Source organism: Silurus aristotelis, assembly GCF_946808225.1.
Source record: "Silurus aristotelis genome assembly, chromosome: 5".
NCBI lineage: Eukaryota > Metazoa > Chordata > Actinopteri > Siluriformes > Siluridae > Silurus > Silurus aristotelis.
The window spans coordinates 16,292,472-16,299,768 of record NC_139578.1 but is presented as its reverse complement, the minus strand read 5'-3'; the positions used below and the strand labels follow the sequence as shown (position 1 = coordinate 16,299,768).

General features: G+C 44.8%; 1 long non-coding RNA gene across 1 annotated transcript in view; it reads right to left on the bottom strand.

Moving 5' to 3' along the window:
• LOC310725804 overlaps window positions 1-7,297 on the bottom strand; it is a 91,308-nt gene that overhangs the window by 83,422 nt on the left and 589 nt on the right. The gene's annotated exons all lie outside the window — the stretch shown is intronic.

Below are 7,297 nucleotides of genomic sequence, written 5' to 3'. Positions count from 1 at the left end.
TTGCTACTACAATAAAACACTCGGACATAAACACACTCTTCCATCTAGCACAAAAATATGATTTTAACATGAACTATTAAGTATATCCATATAAATATAATCTGTTATTGTCACAGCAAGACCAACCGAGACAAGGGGAGGTTTCGCTCTGCCGCAATGAAGCGGCAGCTGAGCTCCACTTTGGATTACACCAGGAAGCTCGCTGCTGCTCCTTGCGATTCTTGTTCGCCGGCTCTGGAACATGCAAGTGCGGCTGCGCCATGCCCCTGAGAAAGTACGATGGAATTCCCGACTCGCTTCTCCGGCAAGATGACCGAGTGGGGCGGATTCATACGGAGCGTCGGCGAATATATGGATCTGTATTCATCCCTATACCCCACTGAAAGAGCCAAAATCGCGTTCCACATCTTTCTCCTGTCTGGGGACTCCCTCTCTCTCGCCAGTAAGTTGTGGAGCGCGGCTGGAGGCGATTTCAGCTCATGCACCCACTTTATCAGGCTGCTAATGGGGATGTTCAGGGGATGACTATGGCGGATCTACACTACAGCCTCCTCGATTCTGGAAGGGCTCCGCTCCAGTGCTCCGCCAAGTCCGCTTCAGAGTTTCTACGAGCGCGCCGCTCTGCTCCAGAGTGTTTACGAGCGCGCCGCTCCCCTCCAGAGTTTCTACGAGTGCACCGATCTGCTTCTGTGCTCCGCCGAGGGTGCCGCTTCGCTCCTGTGCTCCGCCGAGGGGCCCGCTCCGCTTCAAGGTTCCGCCAAGCACGCCCCTCCACTCCAGAGTACCCCCGAGCGCGCTTCTCAGATCCAGTGCACCTCCGAGCGTGTGTCCCAGCTCCAGTACACCCCCGAGCGCATCGCCGAGCACGCATTCTCGAGCTCCTCCGAGCGCGTCGCTCTGCCCCAGAGCTCCACTAAGCGCCTTACCACCACCAGACCGCGACACGGATTACTCTAAAGGTAACGTTTCACCCCTGAGCTCCTTAGAAGGCGACGGCTCACCTCCAAGTCCCTCTGAGGGCGACGTTTTTACTCCAAGTCCCTCAGAAGGCGACATCTCTCCACCAAATTCCACTGAAATTAACGTTGCGCCTCCAAGACTCGCTGAAAGTGACGTTATGCCTCCAAATGCCTTTGAAAATGTCATGGCGGTCCCAAGGTCCTCTGAGGGTGAAGACACCATCCCAGGTCTTTGTGGAAGCACCTTCGCTCTGCTAGGTCTCACCGACGGCCACAGGTCACTTCCAGAGCCATCCGACAGCCCTCTGCAGACGACCTTCCGCATCCGAGTATCTCTGAAGGTGATGTTTAGCCTCCAGGCTCCCCTGAAGGTGACGTCTCATCTCCTAGTCCTTCTGAAAGAGACGTAACAGTGCGAGGTCCCCCTGAAAGCGCCATAGTGCCACAGACCTCCACTGAGAGTGCCCTCAGGCCCCAGATTTGGCTCTAAACCTCCACAAAGGGCATCACTCCATCCCTGAACCCGGCAGAGGGCATTTCCCAGCCTCTTACCTCCATGGAGGACGTTGCTCTGGCTCCAACCTCGGCCGAGGGCGTCGCTCGATCCCTGAACTTTATTGAGGGCGTCGTATGGCCTTTGGACTCCATTAAAGGCATGGCTCATCTTCTGACCTCCGCTGCGGCCTCTGCACTCTGCCGTGGGCATCTTTTAGCTCCTGACCTCCATGGTGGGCACCCCTTTGTTCCAGACCTCCGCTCCAGACCTCAGCCCCATCGCTTAGCCTCCAGTTTTCGCCGGGGCCGTCGCTCAGCCTCCAGTCTCCGCTGAGGGCGTGGCTCCGTTCCAGGTTTCCGTGGTGGACATCGCTCTGTTTCAGGTCTCCGTGGTGGACATTGCTCTGCTCCAGACCTTCATTGTGGACGTCGCTCTGCTCCAGTCCTCGATGGTGGGTGTCGCTCCGTCCCTGATCTTCGCCGAGGGTGTCGCTCAGCCTCTGGTCTCCGCCGAGGAAGTCACTCAGTCTCTGGACTCTGCTGCGGGCGTTGCTCAGACCCTGTTTTCCGCAAGAAGCATCTCTCCGCCTTCGGTCTCCGCTAAAGGCATCGCCCAGCCTCCGGTCTTCGCTGAGGACATCACTAAGCCTCCGGTTTTTGCCAAGGGGTTTGCTCTGTTTCTGGAGGACTCCGCCTCGGGTCCTGCCTGGCTTTCCCCGGTTCCGCGATGATTCTAACCGGGTTCCCTTCGACACTGGATGGCTGGTGAGGCTCTCCTCCGAGTGCCCTGGCCCACCAGGCGTATGTGGGTTTGGGATGTCAGTTGCTGCCCCTATTGGGGGGGTAATGTCAGGAATCCACCGGAAACGCCCCCTTCAGCAGCTGTCATGCTGCTACTATCTCTGCCACTCCCGGCTTCAATTACACACACCTGGGACGGGTTAACACTCCTTCCCGGCAGCTATATAAAACCCTCACTCACAGTCACTCACTGTCCGTTATTGTGTGTAAACCTATGCGTTTCTCCCAGTCTGGCTCTTCCATCCTACAACGGCTGCGCTTTCTCCGAAGCGCGTCTCGGATATCTTTTCTCCCGTTCTACAGTCCCGTGATAGGACTGTGTGGACCTTGCCCCTCCATTGCGTACCACGGATATTGCTTTCTCTAATTTTATGGACTGTCGTGAGTGTATATCTGTGTACCTCTCCTGCATTAAACATACAGCGACTTGTACTCCAGCTTTCGCCTCCGTTCATCGCTGCATGACAGTTATATTTCTTTATAACACAATGCTATTCATTTTCATTTTATTCAGCAATTTTTTGGAAGGAGTCTCCAGCGTCAGTGGAGTAAAGCTGCTACAGTTATATTTTAAAGTTCAGAAATGAGGGCTGAGAAAAAAGAAAGGCTGCTGATTGACATAACGTTTAACAATATAGCTTAACCATCGCATCATATTAGCTCATCATTGATTATTTTCTTAAATCAGCACACACAATTGCATTTTCTTCCATACATAATGTAAGCTGAATTCCTGTGTTTGCTGTATGTGCAAATTTACTGCTATAAATTTGCAAGAGTTAATTAACTGAATTACGTTTATGATAAGATAAATAAAGATGGGTCAAAGATCAGTGGAAGCGGTAAAGCCGGAGGGTCCGAACTATTCCACTTCATTAAATCAGGGCACTTTCCATTGCTAAGACTTTATGGTCTAACATTGGCTACATGCATACTTGATATATTTTTTTTCAAATATTTTGTTCAGACTAGACAGACGCCTCTAAGGATAATCTATCCTCCACCCCCACCCTTTTTTACTTCCACTGGTATAGTTTGCCATCCATCGGGACAATCTGTTCCTTTTAAAAGTGCCGATTGTGAACAAAAACGTCCACTCTGTCTGCATAAGCAAATAATTACTCAAATTAATTAAGCAAGCTGTGGAGGCCTGGAGGCACGATTTCTGTCTGACGATGGAAAGTGGCTGCATAAAGGATACATAACCACTAGAGGGCAATGCCAAATGACCCAGAGTGGAGAAAATATGAATCGTCAAGAGAGCTGCCACTTTGATTTCGAGTATAATGGTTGGGTTCAGAGTTTACAGCATGGAGCCTGAATGCATATTTTAAAAGCCTAGCATGCTGGCTTGTTGGTTTTCTAAGCTGGTGTAGAATCATCACACACTGAGGAACTAATGGTTTGTAACAGTGTGTGTTTGCAAAATATGTGCGTGCATATGTGCAGCTGTGTATGTTAGTATGTGTGACTGTGTGTGTCTGTGTGTGCGTGCAAAATGCACTTGAAAGCCATTGTCTGAAATATGTGACACACACCAGTAGATATTTAAAAGGAGGCTTTACTAACTGTATTTCTAGCTTTCATTCATGTGCACTACATAGAGCAGAGGATGATGATTGTAGTTCTGAGCACCACCAAAAACACTCTTCTAGATAATTAGAGGACTCAGCCTTACGAGCTGTATACAAAACCCCCCTCTAGTGGCATCTGACAGGACATCCTCTACAATCACCTTACAATTCCTGTCCCTTCTCATGTTTAACTTTCGTTTTTCATTCGTTTGTTTAAAGAATCAGTTTTTAAATAAGACTTATTTTAAAATGGAAAAGTTTTAGAGATGGATAGAATATATTGCTCGGTATGATCTGGGAGTTGATTGATTTAGGAAGCTGCTCTGAGGATTTCAGCACTTAGAGAGATCATATGACCCTGTCACACGTCATATCTACAAGCTGATTCAGTATCTTTGAACTCTACATTTGAACAGATTTGGTCCGTGGCTCGCTCTACGGATGGCTTCAGTTTCTACTTAGATTTTGAAGCTAAACATGTAGCTAAGCATGTCAAAAACCTACATTACCTATATACTGCATTTGGCATGCTTGGCTACAGGGGTGTTGTGACATTCTATCAAGAGGTCCTATTGCCTGGAATATATACTAATCACATGTTTTTATTTACAATGGGATTTCAGATGTATTCAGATCGCTTAATTAATTTAGCTTTAGAAACTTGGTGTTAGGCAGGAATATACCCTGCACATACATTCATGTATTCATTCACAACTAGTTCCCCAGTAAACATATCTGCATGTTTTTTCAAGGTGCAAGGATAGCAGGGATCCGTGGGAAAACCCACAATATTTTGTCTCGCTTCCTGGTTGGCTCTTGCTATTTCACAGCTCTAGCACTACCCTAAGCAGTATTATTTCAAAACAGTAGGATTTGGGGTAGATCATTTCCATTTTTTAATTATGATCAGTCATCATTTTATCAACTTGTCGATTGACCCTATATATTTATTTTTTTATGTTTTTCTTTTTTCAGGCCCTGTAACTCATTTTAAAATTTAATCTTGAGCATTTGTAAAATAGTTTTCTTTCACATTCCTTCTCAGCAAAAGGAATTTTTCGAGGAAAATGCAAATATTATCCTATCAGCTGGCACGATAGCGCGGATTATAACATTGGTGTGCTGTTGTGGTGCATAAATAAACTTCAAGGGAATTGTGCAGAAATGGAGAGAGGTGTGTTTATCAGAAGAGCAGCTCTCTCTTGCCTGAGGTAGGCGAACGTTTCAGCTTGAATAAATTAACTTAGGCTGTTTAGATTTATTTATTTATTTTTTTAAATCTGTTTAGGTCTATCATCTATTTATTAACCTATATAGATTTTGCCTTCCAAGCTCGTTTTGTTTGATGCTTATGCAGCATTTTATCCACTGTAGCTTGGGGCCTAATGATATCCAAATATATGCAGCACGTTTTTCGATGCGTGGAGATCCTGGGAGAACGTAATTTCCAGCTCTAACAGGTATGACTGCTGTGAAGCGGAGAGAGGAAAGGCCACAAGTAAACCAGCACGCCGATATCAACTCAATTCCTGCAAGCCCTAAACAGACCACTGAGTTGGAAGAGTAAGCCTGGGTAGATAAACATTAGCTTCAGCTTCGGTTTGTCCTTTCCGGTATGCATACTATTGCATCTTCTCATCTACACCTTCCTCCAAGGCTCACAAGAATACTCCTGGATATGTTATCCCTCATGTGTGGGTGGGTGTGTGTGCGATGCCAGCAGACAGAAAGACACCTTGTGGGTGGAAGAATCTCTCCCGAAACTGAAAGGGCTACCCCAGCAATGGGCCATCATATTTATTTCCACCTTTCCAGTGCTAAATCCATTAGTGACACAATTTCCACCACCCTATCCATACTGCCCTTGATAACACCCACCATCCATTTTATTTTATTCTTATTTTCAATTTTGCGGATGGGAAAGGTTAGGATTAGTTATCGACAGGCTCTCTCTGAACAGGCTGAGGAAGCAGGCGACACACGAATGGATTCCCTAAACCCATTTTCCGCATGCCTGACTGCCTGTGTGAATGCACATGTGTGGAAAAGACTGAGGTGCTTTGTGAGGTTGTGTAAATAGAAATTAGGTATTTTACATTGATGCATATTCTCTGTTATCTACTTCTTTGGATTACACCCATTTTTATCTCCACTAATAGATAAGGCAAAGTTCTGTTAAGACAGGTGTAACAAACACTAGTCTATTTATATGCTAATTGTCATACACATGTTATAATGTAAGTAAAGCCATTGAAATATTTAATATATTCAGCATATGAGCATGATTTTATAATTCCTGAACATCCTAAATATAGTGTTACCACCTCATAGCTCTAGTGTTCAGGTTTTGTCATGAGCTCAGATTACTTTCTATGTAGAGAGTTTGCAGATCCTGGATCTCTAATTTGTCTAAAAACCTGCAGAAAGAAGGTTTGTCTTTGCTACATTGTCTTTAGTTGTTAATATGCATATGCATTATGCCCCAAGATGGAGTGGAATCTTTTTTCTTGGTAAGTTCCCCAGCCTAGTGAACCCCTAACCCTAAACAGGATTAATGCATGTAGAGTTGCCACCAGTTCCAAGGTCCCAGATTCAATTCTGTGCTTAGGTTACTGTCTATGTGTGCTAACTCTGAGATTCTGGTGTTGCCTCATCTCAGCAAAACAGGGTACATTGGGCTTAAAGCCTTATTGAACCCTGAAGATGAATAGACAAATAGATAAATTAATAAATTAATGAAACAATGAATTACTTAATTAACACCTTTACATTAAATGTTATACAACTCATACATACATATATACAGTGTTGTGCTCGTTACAAAAAAATAGTAACTAGTTACAGTTACTCGTTACTTCATTCAAAAAGTAACTCCGTTACTTTGTTGATTACTTACACCAAAAAGTAATGCGTTACTGTTAAAAGTAACTTTTAGTTACTTTTTTTAAAGAACGTTCTTTAATGTTCCCATTAATGCCCTTTTATGCGTTATGGTCCACAAACACAAAACTGACTTAAACACAAAGTCATTTTTAAACACTATTTTATTGAAGTCAGACCAGCACAAACTGAATATATCACAAGGATTTCTGAAATAAATAACAAAACAAGCTGATTAATATATCAGAATCAAAAACTAAAGTGGCTTCTGCTGTTCTGCTCTTAAAAATGTTCCTTTCACAGCTGAAGTATGAAAACTATCAACAATGTAGAACAGAACACCGGGTTAGCTTCTAGCTTCTAGCTCCTCAGGCATGGAGTTCCTGGAGAAGCTTCAACAGATTGGAGTTGCTGTTTATCGCAGTAGATACGAACTTCGAACCAGAAAGACACAGCTTACATTTGACTTAAAAGTTTTTGTCTTTATACTCAACTAAAGTGAAATAATGAGCATATTTCCACTTTGAGAAACTCGTCTTGCTCTCGCCTCGACTCGCCATTACTGCCGCACAGACCTGAAGAAACAGA